Source organism: Macrotis lagotis, chromosome 2 (assembly GCF_037893015.1).
Source record: "Macrotis lagotis isolate mMagLag1 chromosome 2, bilby.v1.9.chrom.fasta, whole genome shotgun sequence".
NCBI classification, from domain to species: domain Eukaryota; kingdom Metazoa; phylum Chordata; class Mammalia; order Peramelemorphia; family Peramelidae; genus Macrotis; species Macrotis lagotis.
Genome location: NC_133659.1, coordinates 276,005,560 through 276,022,365, shown reverse-complemented (window position 1 = coordinate 276,022,365; position 16,806 = coordinate 276,005,560).

The window sequence follows — 16,806 nt, the reverse complement described above, 5'->3', positions numbered from 1 at the left end:
ATTGGCCAATCTGAGAGGTATGAAGTGGTACCTCAGAGATCCAGCTGGTATTTTCCATGAAGTCCCTGGCATGCCCAGCTTGGATTTGTGTTTACTTGTTATGAACAAAGGGCAGTATATTAAAAGAAAGATGTTCTTTGACTTTTCAGATTTCATTTTGATCTACTCTTAGTCTGAAGAAGGCAATAAAAAATAATAATAGATAATAATAAGTAACATTTATTTAACAACTTCTAGATGACAGAATGGATGACACTGACCCTGGAGTTAGGAGGAACTGAATTCAAATTCATTCTCAGATATTTGATACTTACCCAGCTGTGTGATCTTGGGCAAGTCATTTTACCCTGATTACCTCACATTTGTGGCCATTTCCAGTAATCCTGATTCATATCTCACCACTGGACCCAGATGACTCTGGAGGATAAAGTGAGGCTGGGGATTTAGCACAATACCCTCTCACTCAAATCTAATTCATTTGCTTGTCATGGCAAGAAATAGAGTACATTATAAAATGCAAAATAGATAGTAAGTTTTAAAGTTTCATATTAATAAAATTAATGCAGGCAAGATTAAAAGGAAAACAGAAAGCTTGGAAATAATTTCTCACAGATAGAGGTTCTGATAAAGATCTCATTTCCAAAATATTTAGAGAATTACATCAAATATATAAGGTTATAATTCATTCTCCAATCGATAAATGATCAAAGGATATGAATAGGCAGTTTTCAAATGAAGAAATTTAAACTATATATAATCATATGAAAAAATGCTCCAAATCAATACTGATTAGAGAAATGAAAATTAAAACAGCTATGAGGTACCACCTCATAACTATCAGATTGACTAAGATGACACAAAAAGGAAAATAATTATAGTTGAAGAGGTTGTGGAAAAGACTGGGATATAGATACATTGTTGGTGGAGTTGTGAACTAATCCAACCATTCTGGAGAGCAATATAGGACTATACACAAAGAGCAATAAAACTGATGTGCTATGACCAGAAATACCAATACTAGGCTTATTTAAAAAAATAAATAAATAGGAAATATCCCACATTTTCAAAAATATTTATAGCAACAATTTTTGAAGTGACAAAGAACTGGAAATTCAGGGGATGCCCATCCTTTGGGAAGTGGCTGAACAAGTTATGGTATATAAATGTTTTGGAGTACTGTGGTTCTAAAAGAAATCATGAATGCTTGGACTTCAGAGAAGAATGGAAAGAATTACATGAACTGATGCTGAGTAAAGGGAGCAGAAGCAAGAGAACATTGTACACATTAACAACAACATTGTGAATTGTTCAACTGTGATGGCTGTTCAGAGAGCTAGGACAACCCTGGGAAAACTCTATCAACATCCAGACAAAAAAAAAGAACCCCCCCCAAAAAAAACCCCAAGAATATGAATGAACACTATGTTCACTTTTTTAAAAACTCATGTTTTTCCTTCCTATCCCATGATTTTCTTTCCTTTCCCTTGATCCTAATTCCTCAAATACAAAATGATTAATATGCAAACATGTTAAACACAAATGAACATGATCTGTTCACTGCTGAAGGTGAGGGGAGTGGGAAGGGAGGGTGGTGGAAAAATGTGTAACTTATAAATATGCAAGTGGATGAATGTTGAAAGGCTTTCGTGACATGTAGTTGGAAAAACAAAAATAAAATATCAAGAACAAAGGGCAAACATCATCACTATGAACCAGACATTGTACTTTACAATTGTAATTTCATTTGATCCTCATAATAACCCTGGGAGATGGTTGCTCTTATTGTCTCCATTAAACAGATGAGGAAACTGAGCAAACAGAGGTTAAATGTCTTGTCCAGGGTCACCCAGCTAATGATTGTCTCAGGCCAAATTTGAGCTTAGATCTTGACTCCCAGTCCAGTACTTAGTTCACTAGACCAGCAAACAGCCCACAAGTCATTCATTTATGTTGGTCCTCATTATTATTGTCTCCTAGGTCTTGCTGCAAATGCAAAAGTATAAAATTACTCAAGGAAATGAGAACCATTTTGGGCCTTCTGGATTGTAGAGTATCTGAAGGGGAGAAAAAAAAATTAAGAAGTCTGGAATGATGTTATTTATTTCCTATTGAAGGACTCTCTATGTACCAAAGGCTTTTACCTCCTCAAATACTGAACTTCTCTGCTCTACCCTCCCCCTCCCACACAGAGTTCTCTGCAGATAATCTTGACTCTTGTTTCAATGCAAAAAAGCTCTTATTAAGGGCTTTCTATTTGCTGAGCTGTATATATGAATATTTTTAAAGAGAGGTCTTCAAGGAGTTTATATGGACCTATGGTGGTGGAGAATGGGTTGCTTTTGTTTTTGTTTTTTCTTGGGGTAATGGAATGCAAAGATGGAAGGGGAAAGAGGGAATATATTGGCACCTGGTTAGATGGTCTGGCTGGAGGGTTGGATGGGATATCAAGTAGAAATTTGATCTGGTATCTGGAGCTAGTCAGTAGATATAACAGGCTAAAATGAGCTAGTTTATACCATCTCATTCAACAGATAACTTCAATGGACCCATAAGCCTATTCCAATTCACATTATCCTCTCAGTTCCTATAGCACTTACCCTCTGTACTGTGCTTTATGGCAAATAGATTTAGTACATGGGTCTTCTCTGGTAGTAGCATTAACTTAATTATTCCACATTTGCGTTTCATATCTTGTATTTTCAATGAGACTGCAAGCTTGTAGAACCTGAGATTGTCTTACATCCTTTCTGTGACTTTAGACCTGTGCCTTCTGCCCTCAGCTAGGTTCTCACTGACGTTGTTGAGAAATACTTTTCCTTAACCTTTCTTGACTTTCCTTTATATTCCACAGCTTGTTCCCCAAACTTGTTCCTCATGCCCACAAAGCATTTGTCTCCTCCCTACTCTCCAGATTTCTATATTCCCCACTTTTCTGAAAAATACCTATTTCATCTGGTGTGAACTTCCTCCCTCTTCAACATTGCAAAATTCATGTTGTCACCCGTTTTCCTTCCTTCATCTGAGACAGAAGGAAAGAAGCCTCTGTGTTCTTTGCCACAGCTGTACATTTTTATCCTACGTCCTCCAGCCCTTTATTTCATCAACAATCTACTTTTTTAAAAAAATTAATTTTTTATTACATTTTCAACAGTCATTTTTGTAAGATTTTGAGTACCGCATTTTTCTTCCTCCCTCTCCCTGCTTCTCTCTCCTCTCCCCTTCTCCCCCCAAGAAAGCAAGTTATCTGAACAATACACTCTTTTCTTTTCTTTTTTTTTTGCTGCAATCGGGGTTAAGTGACTTACTTAGAGTCACACAACTAGTAAGTGTCAGAGACTGAATTTGAAGTCAGGACCACTTTGTCACCTAGCTGTCCCCCTTTTCCTTTCAATATCTCCTCTGCCAGCTCTTTCCTTCTAGCTGAAAAACTGCTCATTTCTGTTATTATTCTCTCTGACTTTGCTACCCCACTTAAATTGCTACCTTATCTTCCTCCATTTCGTATTCACTCCTCCTTAAGGCCCCCTTAAAGTGAAATCCATCTGTCCCCATCACTTTCCTCAAACTGTCTGAAAGGTCACCTAAGATAACCTAATGGCCAAATTTGATGACCTTTCCTCAATTCTCATTCTCTTTGACTTCCACTGATAACCACCCTTTCTTTCTTGACATTTCATTCCACCTTACTTCTCAGAATTGGATTTGAAGTATAAGGTTGTCTTTTGAATCTTGACTCTCTTCTGCTTGCTGCCTGTGTCACATATCACATTGACATTCTGGATCACAATTTTATCTATAAAATGAGAGGATTAGAATCATTGACCTTCGAGGTCCCTTCTAATTTTGGATTCTATGAGCCTTCTTCTATCTTTCTTTTTTCCCTTTTTTTGAGGTGTTTATTTGTAAAATCCCCCCCAGTTACAAGAAAAAAAAATAAATTTCAACATTTACTTCCAAAAATCTTGAGTTCCAAATTCTCTCCCTTCCTCTTACCCCATTCTCCCATATTGAAAAAGCAAGTTATTTGGTGTAGGTAAAAAAATCTGTAGCCATGAAAAACATTATTACAATAGTCATGTTGTAAAAGTAAACATAACCTCTCTCCAAAAAAGAGAACTCTCAAGAAAAATAAAGTGAAAAAAAGTATACTTCAATCTGTATTCACACATCAGTAGTTCTGTCTTTGGGATGGTTAGCATTCTTTATCACAAGTCCTTCAGAGTTCTCTTGAGTCACAACATTGCTGAGAAAATGTAGGTCATTCACAGCTGATCATCCTGCAGTATTACTGTTCCTTTGTATAAGGCACATTTCTCATTGCATCTCATTGCAATGAACACATTTAAGTTTTTACTGAGAGCATCCTGTTTATCATTTCCCATAACTGAACAGCATTTCATCTCAATTATATACCACCATTTGTTTAGCCATTTGTGGGCATCCCCTCACTCTCCTGCTCCCCACCAGCAGAAGAGAGCTGCTTATAAATATCCTTAGTATAGATTTCTTTCTTACTGTATTTCTTATCTTCCAGAATATAGACCCATCATTAGGACTGCTAGAGTCTCCTAACTTTCTAAATGTTCTTCTTTCTCAGTCAATAGCTCCTTTAGCTCCTTTTTCATTTTTCTTTTTTTTGTTTCTTTAACTGTGGGAATTCACCAAGTCCCTTTTCTTAGTTTATTTCAATAATTTTTACATTTTAAAATATCATCCTCTAATTTGAGTTTTCAAATTTATCCCATCAGTTCTTATATTTCTGTGAAGTTCTAAGCCTATATTTCAATTTCCTACTGGGAGTCCAGTTGGTGGTACCTTGATTGCAGGATAACACAAAATGAATTTCTCATCTTTTCCCTCAAAATTTGTTCCCTCTCTTGAATTCATTATTTCTATTGATGATACTACCACTTTCTTACTTCCTAAGCTGTAAACTTTAGGGTAACTTTTGGTTTCTTTGACTCTTTTGTATCCTACAATCAGGCTTAAAAACTCAGAATCCCACCTGTGATGTTTGGAAAAATAATATGTTGGATGATAAAAACAGGATCCAAAAGCAACATGACAAGATAGGACTCTGAGATGATTCTAATTGGTTTCAAAAAATCCTTGATTTAAAAAATCAATTGCATAATTCAATTCAATAACTATTAAAAACATTTATAAATAGCTTATTATGTGCAAGGTCCCTTTGTTAGTCACTCCATTGATAAAAAGAAAAATGACATAGTCCATTGCCCTAAAGGAGTTTGCATTCTTCTGGATTGGGATGGTGGTAAAAGAAATACAAAGAATAAAGAGACAAGTATAATACAAGATTGAAAAATTGGGCTAAAGAAGTGATTAGACAGAGTACTCTGAAAATATTTGATGAGAGAGAACACTCACAGCTGGGTGAATGAGGGAAGGTTTCATGGAACATGTGGCACTTGAGTTTAGTCTTAAATATAAAGAATCCAAACAATGAACACGAGAAGGAAATTCAATAGAAAGGACTTGGCATCAATGCTGAGAGTCAGGAGATTGCTTGTTGAGCTCAATGAATAGAGACTAAACCAGCTTGACAGTTGGTAGAGCAGTTCAGCAGTCATTTGTGACTGGAAATAGGGTTGGATACAGATACCAGGGCTAAATATGTCGATCAAAGTTTCAATTGGATAGAGATGATACCCGAACCCATGGGAGAAACCAAGGAGAAAGATATGTTGTTGTTCAGTCATTTGGTCATGTTTGACTGTCTATGTGACCTCATGGACTTTCTTCATGAACTTTTCTTGACAAAGATACTGGAGTGGTTTTCCATTTCCCTCCCCAGGATGTCTCCATTTTACAGATGAGTAACCAAAGGCAAATGGAGAATAAGTGACTTGCCCAGAGTCTCATAGCTAGTAAATGTTTAAGGTCAGATTTGAACTCAGATATTCCTGACTTCAATTCTGGTGCTCTATCCATTGCACCTTAGGAGAGATTCACCTGGACAACAAATCCAAAGACCTGAAGATTTTAGTCAAGTCTAAATTCTATATATGTCAAAATATGACCAGAAAATTTAAAAATCTCTATCTTGTATACTTTATGTGTCTTCCTTAAGGATATGATTTCTCTCTCATCACATTTAATTTGGATCAATGTATACCATGGAAACAATGTAAAGACTGGCAAATTGCCTTCTGTGGGGAGTGGGGGGAGGGAAGTAAGATTAGGGGAAAAATTGTAAAAACCCCAAATAAAATTTAAAAAAAATTTAAAAAGCTAATTCGATCTTCAAATTGAATCAGGATGTGAATAGTATCTAGACTCCGAAATGAGATCCTGTGATTCTCATAGATTATTAGTCTGAATTTTATTTGAGGAATAAATCCCATCCTCAAAATCCTGAACAATGACAGGAAACTCACTACCTTACAAATTAGCCCATTCTATTTTTAGACAGTTTTAATGTTAAGAAGCTTTCCCTTATATTGAACACAAATCTGCTTCCCTGTAATTTCCACTTATTGGTCCTGGTTCTGCCCTCTAAAATTAGGCTAATGCCTCTTCTTTTTTTTTTTTAGGTTTTTTTTTGGCAAGACAATGGGGTTAAGTGGCTTGCCTAAGGCCACACAGCTAGGTAATTATTAAGTGTCTGAGGTTAGATTTGAACTCAGGTCCTCCTGACTCCAGGGTGGGTGCTTTATCCACTGTGCAACCTAGCTGCCCCACTAATGTCTCTTCTATGCCACAAGCTTTTAAATCTTTGAAGAGATGATGGTTCATACTCCATCCTGATCAATTGCTAAACATTCCTAGTTCTTTGAACCCATAGTAGCTCATTGGTATATGAGGACCTAGAATGCTATGCCATGCTTTATTCACTATGCTATCTGGCTGTCCCTAATTATATCTTCTAAAATATCTACTAACCCCAAGGTCTTATTAGTATCCCTCAAAACTTTTTCCAGATATACGTACATTCCTCAGTGACAAAATAAGATTAAAATCTGACCTCAAACACTTATTAACTGTGGGATCCTAGGCAAGTCAGTTAACCTCACTCAACCTCAATTTCCTCATCTATAAAAAGGGATGAGGTGGACTGAATGATCTCTAAATTTCTCTCAGGCCTTAACTGTATGCTCCTTTGATTTTATGGAATAAAGGATCTAGAACCTGATGAAATACAAGACCAGAGCTTTATACTGTACATTTTGAGTAACCACTCTTATCCAGACCATAAAACTATTTTGCCCAGTCTGATTTCATTCTTTAAGCCTGTGCTAATTCCCATGGTCTTACAGTTATGTTGTTATTACTATTTTATTTGAAGATTATGTGACTTCTAATTATTATAGTCATAGAATCCTAAGATCCTATAATTTTTGAGTTAGAAGGAAATTGAATTCAATCCCATTATTCTACGGATGAGGAAATTGAAAACTAGAGATGTTAGCAATTCTGACAGCTAGTGTAAGTCTTATAAACATGGGTAGGGAGATTGAAGACAAGGACTACAAAACTGGAGCTTAATTGTAGTAAGGGAAGTCCACAAGGAGTCTTTAATGTGAGCTCCAGAGCATCCAATCCTTGTAGAAGATGGAAGAATGGGATCAGGGAGAAGAAAAAGGAGGTTGACCCACTCCACTGCTGAATGCAATGACAATGTCCTAGAAGTAACCTGTGGTGGACAATGATAAGACCTGGGGTGGTAGAGAGAGTTTACCACTTAGAAGTCCCCCATGGTGATGAAATTCCAGATTATTTATATATATATATATATATATATATATATGTATATATACATATATATGTATTCTTATGTATGATTCTTGTATTATAGGTATGTATGTATGTATGTCTTGGCCCTTTGATTAAGGGCTAAGTCCTCTGTTGATAGTTGGTACTGTCTAACATTTGTTTTCTTTGGCTGATGAATAATAGTATGGTGGTTTTTCTTTTTTTTTTCCCTAGCATATTTTCCCTAATTGCTGCCTAATAGGTTGGGGTTGAATAAAGGGAGAGAAAAGAAATCTGTGTAAGGCCTGCAGCCATTCCAGATTGGCTCACTCCTTCCATCAAATTTAGTGGATAATTGCCTAACTGCTATTTCCTTGTGCTGTGGAGACACAGACTGTAAAGGAATAACATCCTCTACATCCTTTCCCATCTCCAATTCAACCTGCTGTGTAAGGCAGAGCTTTTATGAGTTGCTTCCCACAAAAATCTTAGATTCACCCTTTCACAAGCCGTAAATGCTTCACAGCAGGTAAACTGGTGGGAGGCCTTCTATGGGATTTGTCTTTGCTTAGTGTTAGAAAATCAAGGGGATTCAGAAGATAAGTCGGATAGAATTCTGCATTTCTAAACAAGAAATAGTCACAATCTTGAGCAAACACACATATTTTGAAATGTAGATAAAATAATGTGAAATATAGATGAGAAATTAAAAGGCATCTAGTCAATCTTCACATTTTATAAATGAGGAAATTAAGGCCCAAAGGGAGGAAGATGACTTATCTGAGGTCAGTTAACTAGTAAGTGGCCTTGTTATGACTAGAATCCACCTTTCCTTTCTCTTAATCCAGTGGTGTTTGCAATATCCCATGATGCTCTGGAGGCAATTTTCTGTGCTTTTGTTCATCTTATTTCTTAAAATTTTTAAAAAATTATCCAGTATTTATCTTGCCTCCCTTGTAAAACACCCTTGTAACAAATATGCATCTTCAAGCAAAACAAATTCTCATTCTGACTCTGTCCAAAAACAAATGTTTCATTCTGCATATTGCTCATCTTCTTTCAAAGACATCCATATAAATCAGAATAGTCTTTAAAAAAAACACAAGCACTCATGAAAAGAAATTAAATGTGTTTCCTTTCACTCATTTCCTAAATACCACTGTCTGTAAGATGGAGATCAAAAGAGGTGCTACCTTTGCTGATCTTGTTATTCAAAATTCACAGCTCTTCATAACCCTCTTCTATTCATCATTTCTCCCCCTTGTCTTTCAGGATGTCTATAAAACGATGGATTATTATTTCTGCTAATCCAGTAGTGCTCGTGCCAGCAGGGGGGAACATTATTTCATTATTTTTAGAGAATGGGAGTTATTTCTCAAGATAGGTACATGAAGTTTCTATTTAGGTTTTTTTAGGTTTTTTTTTTTTTTTTTGCAAGGCAAACGGAGTTAAGTGGCCTGCCCAAGGCTGCACAGCTAAGTGATTATTAAGTGTCTGAGACCGGATTTGAACCCAGGTACTCCTGACTCCAGGGCCGGTGCTTTATCCACTACGCCACCTAGCCGCCCCCTGAAGTTTCTATTTAAAAAAAAATCTACCAAGATCTTCAATCTTCAATCTTTGATCATTCCCTGGATTATCAGACTTTGGTCTTATAAGTTGTACTTGCTATTCAGGCTGAAAAGATGTATTCAGGTTCAAAGATGACTGTCTTTAGGTCAGTGTGGTTTACCACCTAACTCAATTTTAGCTTTTTTAAGAGTTCCTTCTGAAAGACTGCAGCAGTCACCACTTTAGAGGATAATCAGACAGAGAGACCCTTTATAGGCACATATTTACTTACTTTTTATTAAGGTGGGTAGGAAAAGGAACCAATTTGAAATGGATTCTTCAAGCTGAAAGCTCTGTGCTAACAATGAAGTTTAATTTTAGGAGCAGTGGAACTCAAATCAATAGGCTATGAAGAGGTGGTCAGATTTCAGTTTGGTTATGAATGCTAAGCAGGCTCGAAATAGTATTCTTTGAGATTGCATTCATGTGATTTAAAAAAAACAAAAACAAACTGGTTTTGAAAAATGATCAGGAAGGCTTTAGGATATTTAAAACTGAAGAGAATAGCATAGGAAGGGGGAGGGGACTTAGGCATTATTCAGTCCAACCTCCTCATTTTACAGATGAGGTCTAGAAAAGTAAACTAACATGTTGGCCAAGGTCACACTCAAAGTTAGGAGCAGAAACTGAATTTGAACTCAGGATTCTTGACTTTCAGGTCAGTTGTGTTAGCATTCTTCTGGAGTCAAAGGAGTTCTTGGGTTCTGAATCATCACCTGTTCTCCAGTTCTCCAGGTTTCTGTGAACATTTAAGATTAGATTCAATTGTGGATCAATGGAATATATTATATCCACAACATCTAGGAGTAAATGACCATTTCAATCTAGTGTTTGATAAACCCAAAGATCCAAATTTGGGGGACAAAGACTCACAAAAACTGCTGGGGAAATTAGAAAGCAATTTGACAGAGACTAGATACAGTTTAACATCTCACACTGAATTTCAAGATAAGGTCAAAATGGGCACATGATTTAGACATAAAGGGTGATATCACAAGTAAATTAGAGGAAACATGGCAAATTACCTGACAGATCCATGGATAAGGAAAGAATTTATGGTCAAACAAGTAAGAGAGAAAATAACAGGAAGAGAAATATATATAATTTTGATTAGAAGAAATTAAATTATTTTTTTGTACAAACAAAATCAGCTAAGCCAAGATTAGAAGGAAAAACAGGAAAAGGGAGACGATTTTTATAGCATTTCCCTGATAAAGGCCTCATTTCTCAAATATATGGAGAACTGAGTAAATTTTATAAAAATAGAAGTCATTTATCAATTAATAAATGATCAAAAGGATGTGAAAAGACAGTTTTCTTTCTCTCTCTCTCTCTCTCTTTTTTTAGGATTTTGCAAGGCAATGGGGTTATATGGCTTGCCCAAGGCCACACAGCTAGGTAATTATTAAGTGTCTGAGGCCAAATTTGGACTCAGGTACTTCTGACTCTGGGGCCGATGCTCTATCCACTGTGCTACCTAGCTGCCCCTGAAAAGACAGTTTTCAGAAGGAGAAATTAGTTATTTATGGAAATATGACTAAAGTTATATGAAAAATGCTCTAAAATACTATTGATTAGAGAAATTCAATTTAAAACAACTCTGAGATATCACCTCAAACTAATATGACAGAAAAGGAAAATGGCATGTTGGAGAGGATATGGGAAAATTGGGATACTAATGCATTGTTGGTGGAGTTGTGAACTTATCTAAACATTCTGAAGAACAATTTGGAACTATCCCCAAAGGGTTATAAAACTATGCCATACCCTCTAACCATTAACAACACTACTTGTTTGTAGCTCAGATAAAAGGAAAAGGACATATATGTACAAAAATATTTATAGCAGCTCTTTTTATGGTGGCAAAGAATTGAGAGGATGTTCATCAAGCAGGGAATGACTGAACAAGTTGTGATGTATGATTATGATGGAATATTATTATGCTTTAAGAAATTACAAGCAAGATGGTTTCAGAAAAACCTGGAAAGACTTTTATGAACTGATATAAAATGAAGTTAGCAGAACGAGGGAAACTTACTTCAAGACAGTGATATTATACAATGATCAACTCAGAATGACTAAGTTATTCTGATTAATATAATGATCTAACACAATTCTGAAGACCTTATGAATAAAAATGCTATCCACTTTCAGACAGAAAAGTGACAGAGTCTAAGTTCAGAATGAAGATTTTTTTTCTTGCTTTTTTGGGTAACATTTCTAAATTATTCTATGTTATGGAAATAGATTTTGCATATAAAATGTACAATTTATATTACATTTCTTTCCTTCCCAAGGGAGAGGGAGGAGGGAGTGAAAGGGAGAGATGAAAACTCAAATTTTACAAAATATTAAAATTATATAACTTTAAAAATATTAGATTCAATTCAACTGAACAAAGGTTTATTACATGCCTACAATGTGAAAGTTACTATGAAAAGACAAAAAAAAAAGAACAATCCCTGATCTCAAGGAGCTTATCATTTTTTTTTGTTATGGACCCCTCTTACAGGCTGTGAAATCCATGGATTCCTTAGAATAATATTTTTGAAAGTGTAAAATAAAACACATAGTATTGAAAAATCATAGATTAATAAAAAATAAAGATCAGAGTTTTTCCCATCCTAGTCCATGGACACATTGAAATCTATCCATTAATTCCTTGAGGTTGTGTAGACTCCAGGTCAAGAACCCTGAGATACAACATGTATGCACATAAATTTATATAAACAGTAGCCAAACTGGGGATAGAGGGAGTGATGTTGGCTAATTTCAGAGTGCATTTATTCAAATATTAATTTAAAAAAATATTAAGTGCCCACTATGTGCCAAATAAACACAGAAGCCTCTACTCTTACTGCTATTGGCTCATTTCCTCACTAATAAAAGTTCAGAAGATAGTCTAATGGATAGAGTTATCTCAGAGATTAATAAAATTGCAGACATTCTTTCTCTAATCAGCCTGCTGTCCTTATCCCAGCCAGAACTAGGAAAATCCTTTCTCCTTTTGGGGGGGTTTCCATTTTCTCAATCTTGAACTATGAACTTGTAAGTTTAGACTAAAATAATTTTAAAAGGCTATTTACTTTAATTGCAATTTCAAATAGAATAAAAACAGATAAAAGCAATTTCAAATGGAATAGAAACATACACAAGGTATAGCAGTCACAGGAACAGAAATCTCATCTCCATTAGTTCTTCCTATTTGGTAGAGGGGGAAACTGGAAAGAAAGTTGCTGAACAGGTAAATGGGGGTGGCTTCCTTGGGCCATTCTAAGGATTGAAGTCCTGAAGCTTTGCGAACTCTAGTCTCCCAATTTGGACCAATTTGTTTTCCATTTAAGTTTGCCTCCAGTGGTTTATCTGATCATCTCTACTCTCATCTGTTCAACACTTCTTTCCTATTCCTCATCTCACTTATACTGTTCTCTCTCTTAAGCAACAGGAGGTCACTTGTACTCATCTCAAACTCTATGATATTGCTTTGCAATAGAAGCAAGGAGCCCCACACCTTCCCCATCATTTTTCCATCTCATCCACAAGGTTTCTCCATGGAAAGAAATTTCTTCAAAAGCCCCAGGAAAATTTGGGAAAGCTAGGTAAATGCATGCACAACTCGGGATAAGTGCTCCCTTCCCTTTCCTCTCAGTATCCATGGCAATATCTCTGGGGAAGGTGGGGTGGGGAGGAGGGCTAGAGAAATGTTTACAAAGACATTTAAAGAGGGAGAGAATACTAATAACTAGAAGATCAGGAAAAATCCTTAAGGAGGAGAAGGAGCTTAAACTGAGCTCTAAAAGGGGATAAGGACTCTCTGATGTTGGGGAAAAGAGGAGGAAAGACTAGATATGGGGGGCAAACTCAAGGAGCTTAAATTGTTTATAAATACTTTCTCCTGATCTTTATATTTTTGAGTTTGAATATTGGTACTTGGCTGCCTCTGTCAGCAGGATAGAAGAATCTGACTACTCGATCAGAAAGACTCCAAAAAACCTAGAAGCATTTACTAAGACAAAGTACTTGCTAAGGGTCAAGCTAGGAGGTAGAAATGCTAAAAGGGAAAAAAAGTAACACAGGTTCTACCCTCAATAAGATTATGATCTAATAAGAAATGAGTCAGACTGATATAGAGGAAAGAAAGAACACTGGATACAGATTGAGAGGACCTGGGTGCAAATATTGATTTTATTGCTCACTTGGGTGGCCATCATGAAAAGTATCGGATCAGATGGTGCCTAACATCTCTAACAACTCAAAATTTACGACTGATCACCCACAACTGATACTTGACAAGGCAGAAAAGGCTGTAGGATCTTGGTTTGACCACCAGAGGGTACTACATGGATAAATAGATGTTTTTCCTCAATGGAGAATATCTCTTAGGGAGATAAAAATTGTGTATTAACTAATTTTTCCACATTTGAATAGGTTAGACATGTTTGAGGAAGATATAGTTTAGACCACATTTGTCTTGGAATGGAGGTCATCTCAACCTATCCTCATTTTAAAAGGACTGGAAATTGAGTTCCTGAAAAATGTATTGATTTGCTCAAGGTGAGACAGTATGACAGTTGTAGAGCAAGTCTTTGACTTTCATTTTAATGCTCTTTTCATGAAGTTTCATTGCCTATCTCCACTTTGATGGCACCATTGCAAAGACTTTCCCTGTCTTTCCATATTTAATTGGTGCTGAAAATCATTTGGGCAAGAATGCATGTCAAATTGAGAGCTGGTTGATGATCAATTTAATTTGATAAATTTCATTTAATAATCAATTTAATTTAATAAATAATAGGATCCTCATTTGATCCTATTTTTGTTTTCATATCTGGCTCTTAGTGACCCTGTTTGAGTTTTCTTGCTAAAGATACTGAAGTGGTTTGCCATTTCCTTCTCCAAGAAATGATGAGGAAACTAAAGCAAACATGGTTAAGTGACTTTCCCAGGGTCATACAGCTAGTAAATGTCTGGTTAAGAGAGCTTAAGGAATATGCTTGATAAGGTCAGTTTTTAAGTGTCTGAGATAAGATTCAAATCTGGGCCTTATTGATTCTAAGGTCAATATTCAATCACTTTACCTTCTAGATGCCTAATTTAAACATTAATTAAAAAATACAAATCGCTTATCCTCTTTCTACCCTTGCCCCCACACCCAATCCTAAGGAAATTATAATCTAATGAGGAAGACAACATGTAAACAAATATATACAGACCAAACAAAAAACAGGGTAAATGGAAAATAATTAGGAGAGAGAAGGTACTGGAAGTAAGACAGAGTAGGGAAGGCTTCCAGTATAAGAAAGGGTTTTAATTGGGTTTTGAAGGAAGCCAGGGAGGTTGGTAAATGAGCATAAGATGGAGAGCATTTCAGGTTTGGGGGACAACCGGAGAGACTGCCCCTAAAATAGAGAAATGGAATGTCTTGTTTATGGAACAATCAGGAGGTCATTGTCCCTGGATCAAAAGTATGTGTTGGAAAAAAGAGGAAAGAAGCCTAGAAAGGCAAGAGGGAGTTTAAAAATGAAGGGCTTTGAATGACAAATAGAACATTTTTTTCCCCAAAATTTAATCCCGGAGGCAGCTGGGAGTCACTGGAGCTTATTGAGAATGTGTATGTGTTGGGAGAAGGGTGTGAAATATGGCCAAAACTTCACTTTAAGAAAATCACTTTAGTGTTTCAATGAAAGATGGATTGTATTAGGAACAGTCTGAATCAAGGCAAGTGATGAGGGCCTACACCAGAATAGTGGTAGTGTCAAAGGAAAGAAGGGGGTGCATTGGAGAGACATTGCAAAAGTGACATCGACAGATTTTGGCAACAGCTTGGATGTGGAGGAGTTTGATGTTTGTCCTTACTTCTTGAAGAAGACCATGACATCAGGGAGATGATGCCATGGCAAGCAAGTAAATTGGATTGGAGTAAGGGGGCTGCTGTGCTAAGTCACCAGCTTCATTTTCTCCTCCAGAGGCATCTGGGTCCAGTGGTCAGATATGAATCAGGATGACTGGAGATGGCCCTGAATGTGAGGCAATCAGGGTTAAGTGACTTGACCAAGGGCACATAGCTAATAAGCATCAAGTATTTGAACTCAGGTTCTCCAGATTCTAGAGCTGGTGCTCTGTCCACTATACTACCTTGCCTAGGTTGGCTCCTGTGTTGTGAGCCTGAAGGACTGGGAGGATGGTGTTGCCTCCATAGTAATAGGGAAGGAAGGAAATGGGAGGATTTGAGTTTAGAAATGAGTTTAGCAAGATGACTACTGAACATGTGGGCTGAGATATCTGGAAGGCAATTGAAGATGCAAGACTAGAAGTCAGTAGAGAGTTTTGGTTAGGATAAGTAGGTTTGAGGGTCATCATCACAAAGATGGTAATTAAACCCATGGGAGCTAATGGAGATCACAAAGTAAAATAGTAAAAAAAGAAAAGAGAAGGGAGTCCAGGACAGAGGGAACCTAAGGTTTGAAAGTGTGATCTGGAAGATGATTCAGCAAAGGATGCAAAGAAGGAGCTGTCAGATAGATAGGAGAAGAGTGGTATACAGAAAACCTCGAGGGAGGAGTATCAAGGAGAGACCATTCTACAATGTTAAAGGAAATGAGAATTTGAGAATTGTTATTGGATCTGGCAACTCTGACATCATTAGTAATAAGGAGAGAGTAGTTTCAGTGGAATGTCAGAAGCCAGATTATATGAGATCAACATTAAAGTGGGAGGAAACTTTTGTATGCAACTTTTTCAAGGAGGTTAGCTACAAAGGGCAGAAGAGATACAGGATGATATTAAATAGGGATGAAGAATCAAGTGAGGATTTTTTCAGGATGGAGGATATGTTACATGATTGTAAGGCAAATGGGAACAGACAGGGAGAGATTGAAAAATAAGTGATAGAGTGGTCAGTCCATTGGAGAAGGAGTAAGGCCAATTCATCTTGTGAGAGAGGGGTGAAAGAGGAGAGAGTGTCAGAAGAACATAAGAGGGGAGAAGAGAGTGCTCATGGTGAATGGTTTCATTTTTTCCTATGCAATACAAGGCAAGATTCTCAACTGAGAGAATATGAGGAGGGGGGGGCAAGGGAGGGATTTTATCAGGAGGGATGAAAAGATTTGGGAGAGCTGGTATGGAGAGTGGGAGAGGGAATCAATAAGGGAGGCTATAATAGGATTGTTTAGTAGCAGTGAGGACCCACTTGAAATTGTGCAATATAAAATTTGAAGTGGACCTAATCAGAATGGCTGAGTGATTTTCTCCATCTTTGTATAGTAGTGTGTGTGCAAGAATGAAGGTGATGAATGGTGGGAGCCATACAAAACTGTCTAATGAGAAGAGTTTCCTTTTCTTATAAACTTTGCTTCATCCAAAATCCTTTCCTCTCCTACACCTTCTATCCACTAGTCATTACTGAAATCTGACTCCCCTCCTGATGACACAGCCTCCTGACATTGTCCACCCTTGGCAGCCCCAGTTGTATCTTCACTCATT